At 41.5% G+C, this 13,223-nt stretch overlaps 1 protein-coding gene across 2 annotated transcripts in view; it reads right to left on the bottom strand.

Annotated features, from left to right (window-relative positions):
* Positions 1–13,223, bottom strand: part of kcnd2 (potassium voltage-gated channel, Shal-related subfamily, member 2) — a 513,722-nt gene that overhangs the window by 434,587 nt on the left and 65,912 nt on the right. The window lies entirely within an intron of this gene.

Consider the following 13,223-nt stretch of genomic DNA (forward strand, 5'->3'; position numbering starts at 1 on the left):
ACAATGTCTACTTCAAGAATGATATCTTTATTCCGGTCATAATACTGCAAACAGTGACTGCTTCAGCAAATTGAGTGCATGCTGATGGTCCTCGCACCACAGGAATGGTGTATCCTTTTTGAGAAGTTCCCATAGAGATGAAAACTTCTCAGAAAAATCTGAGATATAGGGAGCTAGGAAATGAAATAAACCAAGACATCTCCATAAGTCATCCTTGTCTTGTGGATTAGGCAAAGACTGAATATCCTCTATCTTGCTGGGATCCGGTCTTAAGCCCGTATCAGAGTAGATTGAGCTGAAAAAGTTGATGTAGCTTGTGTTAATGGCACACTTCTTGCTGTTGAATACAAGGCCTTCCTTCCTGGCTATTTGCATTAGGATGTGTAGATTCCTGTCGTGGTCTTCTTTTGTGCTGCCCACCTGCTATATCATCTGAAATACAGACACATTCTGGAACATTCTCAGTAATATGATCCATATGTTCTTGAAATAAATCCTGGCTTACTGATAAACCAAACAGTAAGGCAAAAAACAATATCTTCCAAACGGAGTTCTGAAAGTTGTTAACTTCTGTGAACTTTCAGAGAGATGGACTGACCACTATCCGTATTTGCATCTAGCTTCATTTGGATTTTACTCTTTCAAAATGGGGATTTTATGAGGACATCATTTTAACTCCTGGTTCAACCTTCTAGGGTCTGAGCATACCCTGGTGGTGCTGTCTTTTTTGATGACAGCTGTTACAGAGCTGTGCCACTCCACGTGCTGAACATGCTGGATAATTCGTTGCCTCTCCATAGTAGCCAGCTCGGTTTCAGTTTGTCCTTGATGTGAACACGACATTTATTTGGTGGATCTTTGGAAGGAATTACATCATCTCCCACATGTAGAGTAGCATCTCCTTTGTAACTTCCCACAATATGAAAACGATCTGGGTACATTTGTTGCAAATCCTGAATGGACTCAATGGGGTCACGTCTATTTTGGTTGTGTGTCCTCGGCACACTGCTGATTTCATGAACTGTAAGAATTCGAAGCTCGCTACATGCCAGTAGCCCAGAAACTAATGGACCATTGGTGTCAACTATGTAGAAGACTTGCTGTGACCATGTAGAGTTTTCATACCTGCGTTCCAACGTTATTGCTCCCATATAGTTGATTGGAGAACCGTTGTACACAGTGAGTCTTGCCTTTGTAGGTTTTATCATGGCTTTACATCTTGCCAGGTACATAACTCTTTAATATTCTCAGTGGCAAAATATTTGCACTTGCCCCTGTTATCGATACTGAGTCACAGCTTGTGGTGGCCATTCATCTCTGGGCATATGATGTTGATGGTACTGTATGCTTCCTGCTATGTAACTGCATCCATCTGGTGTGCAACTGTTTGTGTGAAAAGCTTGTTCACCTTCAGTGCCCTCGTTATTGCTCACGTCCTTGTCTATCCGTGCACATGTCTGTGTTTAGATTGGCCTCTTACGAATGCATCCCTGTTTCTCTCACAAGTTGGTATTTGTTTCTCGTCAGGTCATGGCCCGCTGTGACTTCTGGCCAATTTTCCATTACCAGACCTCCTGCATAGCCTTGTCCAGTGCCCTTTCTTCCCACACACCTTGCAGTTGTCCAAGTAAGCTGGATAATTTCTTGGTTGGTGCATCAGACCGCATTTGCCACATATCTTGCTTTGCTGAGGTGACCTAGTTACCTCGTCTATGCTGTTGCTCTAAGTGCTCATATGCACAGCCTGCTTGCAGCTATGGTCTCGAAAGTCCTACCTTCATTCAGGAGACTTTCAATATCATACCTTTTTCTTTGGCTAATAGCTCTTTCTGAGAAGCTTCTATCGGGGTAGACGCAATGACCAATTCCATTATCTGTTCGGATAACTCCACTTCTGAGAAATCAAAGACTTTTCCTTTCTTGCGCCACCTGCTAATAAATTGATCAATGGTCTCCTTGGACTTCTGTTTGTATGTCATCAGATCCAGATGGATTCTAAAATTAATCTTGACCTTCAGCTGGTCCTCTAATGTAGTCCAGAGACTTGTTCGGTCCTTCTGGTCCGCTTCAGAATGTCCTGAGGTGTTGTTGCGATGGAGCCTTTTGTTGCCGAGAGCCATTTTTATTTTGATCACTTGCTTGTTAAGCTCTATGACCGCAAGATCCAAAAAGCACAACTCCATGTGCTGTCTGAACAGTTGGAATTTATGGAGGAGATCTTGGGCTTTCCAATTCATTGACAGGTATTTGGTAGTTACGGTGCTAAATTTTTTGTCTACACCATATTGTGTTATTGCTTTCTTCAGCAACAAGGTACCAAACAATCTTGAACTGAATGTTAGTTAAATAGTGAGTTATTTATTATGAAGTAACAAGTTTACATGAAGCACTATCATACATGTGACTAGATGACTAACATGACTCATACATACATACATATGAATTAGTAGCAGCAGTAGGCCATTCAGTCCTTTGAGCCTTCTCTGCCATTTGATTACATCATGGCTGATCTGAATGTAGCCTCAACTCCACTCTCCTGTCTGCCCCCATAACACTTGACTCCCTTGTCTATCAAGAATCTATCTAATTCGGCATTGAATACATTCAATGACCCAGCCTCTACTGTTCTCTGAGGAAGTGAATTCCACAGACTAAAATCCCTCTGAGAGAAAAAATTTCTCCTCATCTCCTTCGTTAAATGGGAGACCCCTCATTTAAAAACTGTGCCCCCTAGTTCTAGTCTCACCTATAGGTGGAAACATCCTTCCAGCATCCACCCTGTCAAGTCCACTCAGGATATCATAAGTTTTAGTGAGATCAGCTCTCATTCTTCTAAACTCCAATGGATACAGGCCCAATCTGTTCAACATTTCCTCATAAGATAACCCTTTCATCCCAGGAATCAGTTGAGTGAACCTTCTCTGAATTGCTTCTAATGCAATTTTATCGTTTCTTAAGTAAGACTCCAACTGCTCTATCTCATGTTGGTTGACATCACTTCCAGTGATGATGTATGAAGTGCTCAGACTGTTAAAGTGATATCACAACCATCATCAGGACCAGGATTTAACATGGAGGCAGTGGCCCTGTCCACCGACTGGAAGTCAGGGGAAAACCCGCCTTCGCCAGCACTGAAAGCCACGACCGGATTTTACGGTCATCAAACAATTGTTGCCTGAGGTCATGCCTTCCACCCCCCATGGCAAGATGTCCCACCTCCAAGAGCTGCTGGCCAATCAGAGCGCTGGCAGCTTTTCAGTCCCAGCAATGCCTCCGGGAGTGGTGGCTGGGACTGCAGTAGACCCAGGACCAGTGCTAAAGTAAAGGTAACCCAGAGTAAAGGTACGTGGGGCAGGGTCGCTGGGGCCAGTCAGGCAGGCCCCGGTGAGGGGGTGGGGAAGCAATAATGAAGCCAGGAAGGAGGTGGTGGTGGTGGGTTCTTCAAGCGAGGGCAGCCCTTGCCGCTTGTGGGGGGGGGGTCTGTGGGGTACAGGGGGCCTAAATAGGATGGAAGGCCCCCCTTCATACAGTTAGGCCTCCAAACAGTTAGGCACCTCCCCCGTCGCTGTTAAAATACCAGCGGCGGAGGGAAGGGGCCTATGTAGCCATCAATTAGCTACTTATGGGCCTCAACTGACCCAAGGGTGGGCCAGCTGCCACCTCCCCCGGCTCTGGTAAAATATCCGGGGAACGGGTAGGGTACGGGCAAGTCACCCCCTGCCATCCCACCTTATTTTACGCCCTCCCACCTCACCATTCCCCCAGCCCATTCGAAGGGGATGGCGTAAATTCAGGCCAAGGAGCCTGTAGCAGCAATTGTAGGATGAGTTGGATGAAATATATATGTGGGCAGAGAAATTGTATATGAAAGTTAATGCAAAAAAATGCAAGGTAAAGCACATAAGGAAAATTAGATGACACTCATACTCCATGAACGGTATTGACATAACAAAGGAAGAAGCTAAAATACTAAAGTATTAGTTGACTTGATGCAGCATAGGCTGCAGGCCCAGACAACATCCTGGATATAGTACTGAACTAGCCGCAGCCCTCGCCAAGCTATTCCAGTAGAGCTACAACACTGGCATCTACCCAACAATATGGAAAATATCCCAGGAATGTCCTGTCCACAAAAGGCATAACAAATCTAATCCGGCATTTTACCGCTCCATCAGTCTACTCTAAATCATCTTCAAAGTGATGGAAGGTGTTGTCAACAGTGTTAGCAAGTGGCACTTAGTAACAACCTGTCCACTAATGCTCAGTTTGGGTTCCACCAGGGCCACTCAGTTCTTGACCTCATTATAGCCTTGGTCCAAACATAGACAAAGGAGTTGAATTCCAGAGGTGATGTGAGAGTGACTACCCTTGACATCAAGGCAGCATTTGACCAAGTGTGGCATCAAAGAGCCCTAGCAAAATTGAAGTTAATGGGAATCAGGGGTAAACTTTCCACTGGTCGGAGTTATGCCGAGCACAAAGGAAGATGGTTGTGGTTGTTGGAGGCCAATCATCTGAGCCCCAGTACATCGCTGCATGAGTTCCTCAGGGTGGTGTCCTCGGCCCAACCATCTTCAGATGCTTCATTTATGACCTTCCCTCCATCATAAGGTCAGAGGTAGGGATGTTCGCTGATGATTGCACAATGTTTTGTACCAATTCGCAATTCCTCAAATACTGGAGCAGACGGTGCCCACATGCAGCAAGACCTGGACAGCATTCAGGCTTGGGCTGATTAGTGGCAAGAAACATTCGGGCCACACAAGTGCACATTGACCATCTCCAACAAGAGAAAATCTAACCATCTCCCCTTGACATTCAATGGTATTACTGAACTGAACTGGACCAGCCATATAAATACTCTGGCTACAAGAGCAGGTCAGATGCTGGGAATTCTGTGGCAAGTAACTGATCTCCTGACTCCCAAAGCCTGTCCACCAAACATAAGGCACAAGTCAGAAGTGTGATGGAATACTCTCCACTTGTCTGGATAAGTGCAGCTCCAAAAACACTTAAGAAACTCAACGCCATCCAGGACAAAGCAGCCAGCTTGATTAGCACCCCATCCACCACCTTAAACATTCACTCCCTCTACCACTGGCAGACAGTGGCAGCAGTGTGCACCACATAGAAAATGCACTGCAGCAACTCGACAAGGCTCCTTTGACTGCAACCCCATGACCTCTACCACCTAGAAGAACAAGGGCAGTAGACACATGGGAACACCACCACCTGCAAGTTCCCCTCTAAGTTACACACCATCCTGATTTGGAACTGCATTGCTGTCCCTTCACTGTCACTGGGCCAAAATCCTGGAACTCCCTCCCTAACAATATGGCAACATAGAAAATAGGAGCAGGAGTAAGCCATTTGGCCCTTCGAGCCTGCTCCGCCATTCATTATGATCATGGCTGATCATCCAACTCAGTAACCTGTTCCCGCTTTCCCCCATATCCTTTGATCCCTTTTGCCCCAAGAGCTATATCTAACTCCTTCTTGAAAACATACAATGTTTTGGCCTCAACTGCTTTCTGTGGTAGTGAATTCCACAGGCTCACCACTCTCTAGGTGAAGAAATTTCCCCTCATCTCAGTCCCTTTATCTTTAGACTATGACCCCCAGTTCTGGACTACCCCACCATCGGGAACATCCTTCCGACATCTATCCTGTCAAGTCCTGTTAGAATTTTATAGGTTTCTATGAAATCCCCCCTCACTCTTCTGAACTCCAACGAATATAATCCTAACCGACTCAAACTCTCCTCATACGTCAGTCCTGCCATCCCAGGAATCAGTCTGGTAAACCTTTGCTGCACTCCCTCTATAGCAAGAACATCCTTCCTCAGATAAGGAGACCGAAACTGCACACAATATTCCAGGTGTGGCCTCACCAAGGCCCTGTATAATTGCAGAAAGACATCCCTGCTCCTGTACTCGAATTCTCTCGCTATGAAGGCCAACATACCATTTGCCTTTTTACCGCTTGTTGCACCTGCATGCTTACCTTCAGTGACTAGTGTACAGGAACAGCCAGGTCTCGTTGCATATTCCCCGCTGTCAGTTTATAGCCGTTCAGATAATAATCTTCCTTCCTGTTTTTGCTACCAAAATGGATAACTTCACATTTATCCACATTATACTGCAACTGCCATGCATTTGCCCACTCACTCAACTTGTCCAAATCACCCTGAAGCCTCTTTGCATCCTCCTCACAACTCACCCTCCCATCCAGTTTTGTGTCATCTGCAAATTTGGAGATATTACATTTAGTTCCCTTACCTAAATCATGAATATATATTGTGAATAGCTGGGGTCCTAGCACCGATCCCTGCAGTACCCTACTTGTCACTGCCTGCCATTCGGAAAAAGACCCGTTTATTCCTACTCTTTGTTTCCGTTCCGCCAACCAATTTTCTATTCATCGCAATACACTACCCCCAATCCCATGCGCTTTAATTTTTCACGCTAATCTCTTATGTGGGACTTTGTCGAAAGCCTTCTGAAAGTCCAAATAAACCATATCCACTGGCTGTCCCTCATCAACTCTACTAGTAACATCCTCAAAGAATTCTAGTAGATTTGTCAAGCATGACTTCCCTTTCATAAATCCATGCTGACTCTGTCCGATTCTACCACTGTTCTCCAAGTGCTCTGCTATAAAATCTTTGATAATGGACTGTAGAATTTTCCCCACTACTGACGTCAGGCTGACAGGTCTATAATTCCCTGTTTTCTTTCTACCTCCCTTTTTAAATAGTGGGGCTACATTAGCTACCCTCCAATCTGTAGGAACTGTTCCAGAGTCTATAGTGGTGGGTATACCTTCACCACACAAACTGCAGCGGTTCAAGGGCAATTAGGGATGGGCAGCGATGCTCACATCCCATGAACTAACAAAAAAAAAGTCCAACCAATGCACAACAGCAGTCAGCAAAGCCAACAGAATATTGAACTACATAGCCAAAAGAGTAGAATATAAGTTATAGGAAATAGCACTCAAACAGTAGTGCTCTGGTCAGACAACATCTTGAATATTGCACCTCACCTGACCACACCCCACAGAGAGAGAGAGTCGGCACCTCACCTGACCATGCCCCTGGGAGAGAGAGAGTCGGTACCTCGCCTGACTATAAGCCAGAGAGGGAGTCAGCACCTCACCTGACTATACCCCAGAGACAGAGAGAGTCGGCACCTTTTATATACCTGTTCATGGCATTTTAATGATCTATGTATCTAGATACCTAAGTCTCTTTGGACCTCCACTGTTTCATGTACAACTCCATGAGCTCCATGCAAACTAACTAGAGGTGAGAGTGCAGGGAGCAGGGAAGGTGGGTTTGATTAACCCCTGGCAACCGTGTTTAATTTGGGAAAAAAAAGTTAAATGGAACTGTATCAGATGTCATTATATCCAGTGTGAGTGGAGCAGGGAGCAGAGGTGAAATGGGACTGGATTAAAACAAGAATGTTAGTTACCTATATTTAAATAAACGCTCACAACAAACAGAGGTAGATATATAAATTACTAAAGATGCAACAACAAATTCTCTGCATCACCATGAGTGTTGCCATGGGGAATCTGCTAGTTGCTAATTAATTGTGCGTGGCAGCTTATTTGAAAAAATTTTGCAACTGCTCTCAAAGCTTAACAAATCCAAAACCAATTTTGAGATTTATTGACTTTTCCGGAAGATATTTAAATTGAAAGTGGTCTACTTTATATTATTTTCCATTAATTAATCCCATCAAACATGCTGTGAAAAACAGGCAACCGTAGACTGTTAATACCTTAAATAAAAACCATGAAAAACTGGAAGTTCATTCAGACTCAGTGAGCATGCCATATTTAAATAATATCTACAAGTCAGCATTCGTTTATCTTCATTTAACATTTATTAGAGATACGTGTGTGGGTGTGTATGTGTGAGTGTGAGAGGCTAAGGTAAAAAGGGAACTTTAATATTTCAATCTGTGTGTTTATGCTTTACGTCATTACTGGTTAAGACTTGTTTCATAATAAACTGTTGTTGTGTTGTTTATTAAAGAAACCTGGTTGGTGTGTTTTATTCTGGGATAAAAATAGAGTGTATGATTGAGCATATCGGTAAGTGGGAAAAAAATTTAAATATATGTTGTGACCTGTGGAGAAGTGGAACTAGAATAAACAGTGCACTTCTCCCGCCTCAGTCATAACAATAATTATTTTTGAAGAGTAAAATAGTAAACATTAAATATAGCTGTTGATTTAAAAATAAATTGAAATAGCAGGGCAGCCATGATTATCAATTGTTTTATATTTAAATATCTACAAATCTCATCATGGCTATTTCAAAATGTTTGAGATACATGTGACATTCTACAAATCTGAATAGGGTATATTTTCACCACATCCCAAGTAGTAGAGGTTAATATCAAGTATTTCTGAGACTGGTGCAAGCTGGCAGCCATAACTATACTGCCTATTTGTATCAGTACATGTACACCCAATTGTTTGTACAAATTTCTTTTCATTAGCCTCTGGCTTCAAGTGAAATATCTAGTAAAAGAAATAATGGGATAGCTAGCACTTTTATGTCATTATAAATTTAAAGGCTGCACTGGAGGCTACAGTTTAAAAAGTTGCCTGTGCCATATCGCAAGCACTCAGTAATCCTGGTCAACCAGCTGAGTTCTGTGATGTGAACCATATAATAACACTTTAGCTTCAGTGTGGAAAATCAAAAGATATCACTGAAACAACTAGGAAGTATTCTAAAACATTTAGTTAAGCCAAGGAAATGCCATTTAGTTTGAAGGATAAACTGATGAGTATATCCCAGTAATTTTGTTATTAACTGCATGCCGAAAGGGACTTGTTTTTAGGTCCTGAATCGTAGGCTTTTCCGACCTAAGCAGCCACAAACAGCTCATGAGACTCAACAGTGCAAGGGTTCGTATAGATCCTTCTCACATGGTGCATTATTTGAATACTGAATTATGAATATTGACTGTAACATAACACGAACAGTTGCCCACTGCAAACTAAAATATAATTTTATTAGTTCTTCACTAAAAATAAATGATTATATAGAGACAGAATCATGAAATTCTGAATTATTGAATATTAAGGGTATTCCACTTGTGAGAAGGCAGAAACCAGCATAATCACAAGTAGTTTTAGCAATTATTATTATTTATTCCAATTTATGGGTTAATCTACAAATTATATACATTATTTTTCCTGTAGGAGGGGGAATAAGAAATACTTCCACTACACAATTGAGGTAGTGTATAATTTCTTACATTTTAGAATTTGATGTAAAAGTCCCAAATTAAGGGAAAGAGAATTGTTTAAAATAATGCATTTTGAAGGTGCTAAAACTGTAGAAAGAGTGCATACAATGCTATTGGAGTTCAGTCGCGGGAGACAGTACATTTGTTGTTGACATCTAAGTGATTTATTCCCAGAAGCTTGTAAAAAAGCTGTTCTGCTGATGTTCTGGTTTTCTTTGACACGAAGAACCACCAGATTTATTACTGTATTTATACTTCTCGTTTTCACTCTGCCCAACACTGCCTTTGCAGTTGGGAATCTGTCACCTTCACTAACTTTCATTAATAGGTGCAAATATCACTTTCTACATCAGTTGCTTCCATGTGTCCTGAAAGGACGTATTTTAATGGAAAAGTTGAATATGCTTAGATTAAATTGCTTTTAGAATACTGCAGTTTAAGCACTAAAATCATTGAAGCTGTATACAGTGTACATAGACAAACTTTACTGTATCGCGATTATTTTGCGTGGTTGCCATTTTTAATAAATATTTGAATGTGAAAAGCAATTCAATTTAGCATGCATGTCCTGCGTTTAAATAGCTCACATGAAGCTAAGCAAAAATATAAAAATTAAGTATTTTTGCAATCATAATTCTGAGATTTATATGAAGTGGAGTGCTAAATTAGTACTTTATATTTAAAAACTCAAATACATGCCTAACCATGAGTCTTATGATGGACTAAAATTCACAAGACTGTGATCAATTAAAAAACAATTGATGCTACGAACTTAATCAGGGCTTTCCTGTAACTTCAGTGAAAGATCAGCAGAAACCCCGCTTACAAGCATATATAGGGATTCCACAGGAGTTATCAGAGCCGATGGCATTTCCTTAGGAGTTCTCCCCAAGTGTAACAGTCCACACTCCATTTTCTTGTTAAAGCCAGCAGCATGGAGTTTCTGCTTGGGTAGCGTCTTTTTCGGCATAATACACTCAAAATCGAAACCAGCTCAAAAAGAAACACGGAATTTTAAGTGCAAATCGAATATCAGCAATCTTTTGCACTAGTTTAATAAACATTTTGCACTAGAGGCTGGCCCTGTCCACAACATGGTCACTACCCTCCATCCCCCCAAACTTAATTAATCACCATTGTGAGTTTCCACTACTTGCGTCCATTTGCAGGCCTTGAGGAGGCTCTAACAATTAAGCTTTTTTTTTTTGGCGCAAGGACGCTAATTGGCACATCTTAAAAGCTTTTTGAGTATTTTTTAAAAGGTTATTGACTACTGTACCAAAATAAATTTTAAAAAATACAGAATCTGTTGCTAAGTCATTTTCAACTATTTAAAATCATATTACACTTGGTTGAAATTTTTATTTTTGTGATAAAACTGGATTAAACAAACTGCACCAAGTTGCCACTCTTAAATATGTCAAAGAATATTTTATTTGCAAGATTTTTAAAAATTACATTCTAAACTGCTGCCAAATTGCACTGAATCATGGCACATTTTACATTTGTCAATATGCAACTGAATTTGAGTGGAAACCCAAGAAACTTTTCAAAACGAGTGCAATTTTAGGTGCAATTTGTACCTGGATTGTTGATTGAAGCAAAAGTGAAAAGATCACAACAAGTGATTTGTCTATAAAGCAGACATTCCCATTAACTACTATCAATACTAAGATTTTCTAGGCAATCTTCAGACACCTTTAAGTGCTCAGTAAGTAGACAGAGAACTGGGAAAAAAATCACGTTGAAACACTCAAACAGGAAATGGTGTGTGATATCGGAAATATAAAAAGAGACAGAAGAAAAATAAATTTTAAACCACACCAAGATTATTCATTATTCACTTGATAAATCCTATGTTGCTACCACTGTTGCTACTCTGATCAGTATCACGCTCACGCAAGGAGCAATTATAAACTATTAAAAAAATGAACTGATAAATTAACCTCCCAAAAATTGGGCACACTTTTGCCACAAGACAAAACAGAGTAATAGGTCAAGTGATCTCTCCTGTACTGCGAACATACATAATGACTGCTGCAGACTGAAACCATCATGATGTCTGGACCAGCCTTGAAGAAAGCATTAGAAATGCTAATGGCTCCATTGCATTTAATGGCTACCTTTTCAACCAGTTGGACTAACAAGGACCTTTCCAGACACAACGTCTCCAGACCCAAACTCTGGATAATAGGTGTGACCAAACACCACTTTATCAAGATGAGCAACATTCAAACACCATTGTCTAAACAATGACCACACATTCAGAGACATAGTATGAAAACACCAGGGATCTCAAATGTATCTCCCACTTACTTCATGGCTAAAGCTGGTTTTCAAGGGAGAGCAACTTTGGTCATCTGACAGGAACCAAGCCCGATAAGGTTTCTTTAAATAAAAAAAACTTTTCTGTGCAGAAAGACAGACAGCAGGAGACAGAAAACCAGCAACCAGGAAGGCTGAGAGGGAGACCTATTCCAACCAAGAAGGTGATCCTGCCGAATACCATTTTTAAAAAAACTACCAAGAGGCAGAGATGAAAAGGTGACCTTTGAAAACTTCCCATCTGAGAGAGTGAAACAGGATCTTCGTTATTAGACTATAACTGAGGTGTAACCAAAGAAGTCCGCAGCCAAGCATCATCCATCTGAAACTCTCCAAAGCTTGACTCCAGTGAACCAGGAGAAACAGGAAGAACGCACCTGCATTGTTTAAATTTTCCTCCCGAGAAAACCAACAAGGTTTCACAACAAATTCTTTTTAAAATAACACCAGACCTAAATGCATGCTATCTTTTAATCTCTACCTTCTCTTGTGTGTGTGTGTGCGTGTGCGTGTGGATGAAGTTGTGATGTTTCAGGTTTTGTTTAACATTTATAAACATTTATCTTTCTTTAAACCTACAAGAAAACCAGTCATTTGTCCCTTTATTGACCAGTAAAACGCTCAAGCGTTAAAACATAATGCTAATAAAATCACTGTCTACAGTCAGTTGAGAGGTAAAAAGGGAAACTACCCCTCTCATTTTCCACCCGTCCGTAACATCACAAAAAGCAAAAGCAAATGTTCTTAACTGCTATTTACATGCTTTGAATGCAAGCTAAGTAAAATACTAGGCTGTTGACATGAACTAGATAAACACCGCAGTCCGTTATCATAATATTCCATCTGGCCGTGAATCTAGACCTCTATTGCGAATGTAAATGAAATTTAAATTAGTTGCAAGAAATTGTGAAAGCATTTACATTAATTTAGCCTATTTTTAAAAATGCATGATGAGATACAGACTGGATTAGTAGACGCTGTCAAAAAAAAATTGAATAGGATAGCTAGCTGTCTATGCAGACACCTTGAGGTGTTACAAAATACTGTTAAACTGTGCAGTCAACAATACGTTTGGAGAAAGGAAGTTCTAATTCTGTCTTTTTCAGCTTTAAGCAGAAAAATAATGGGCTGCATTTTGCAGACCCCCTGATGTCAGGAGTTGTGGCGGGGGGGGGCTGAAAATGCCTCCAGGAGAGGGCCACCACGCACCCCGATGCCAGGATGACTCGGGCCGATATTTCCTGCGGGAGAATTAATCATACTTACCTCGCCGCCTTCCGTCCCGGTGCAATCCTCCTGCCACTGGCCAGCACGCCCGCGCCTTTGCATCCCCGTCTGGGGAAACAAGGTGAAACACTGGAGGGGAGGGGGGGGGGAGGTATGTCTCTCAGTGTGGGAGGGAGGAGAATGAGGTCAAAGTGACATCATTGGTGTAGGGGATGATGGGAAGGGTTTCAGATTAAAGTCTATGCACTTTGGGGGTGGACGGTCAGGTGGACAAAGTAGGTGTTTTTTTTGGGGGGGGGAGAGGGTAAGTTATTAATTTTATGGTTATTGGGGCTAGGAAAGGGGCAAAATAACTACTTGATTTTTAAATTAACTATACCTTTAAATCTTTAAATTTAG

Source organism: Heterodontus francisci, chromosome 18 (assembly GCF_036365525.1).
Source record: "Heterodontus francisci isolate sHetFra1 chromosome 18, sHetFra1.hap1, whole genome shotgun sequence".
In the NCBI taxonomy this organism is placed as follows: domain Eukaryota; kingdom Metazoa; phylum Chordata; class Chondrichthyes; order Heterodontiformes; family Heterodontidae; genus Heterodontus; species Heterodontus francisci.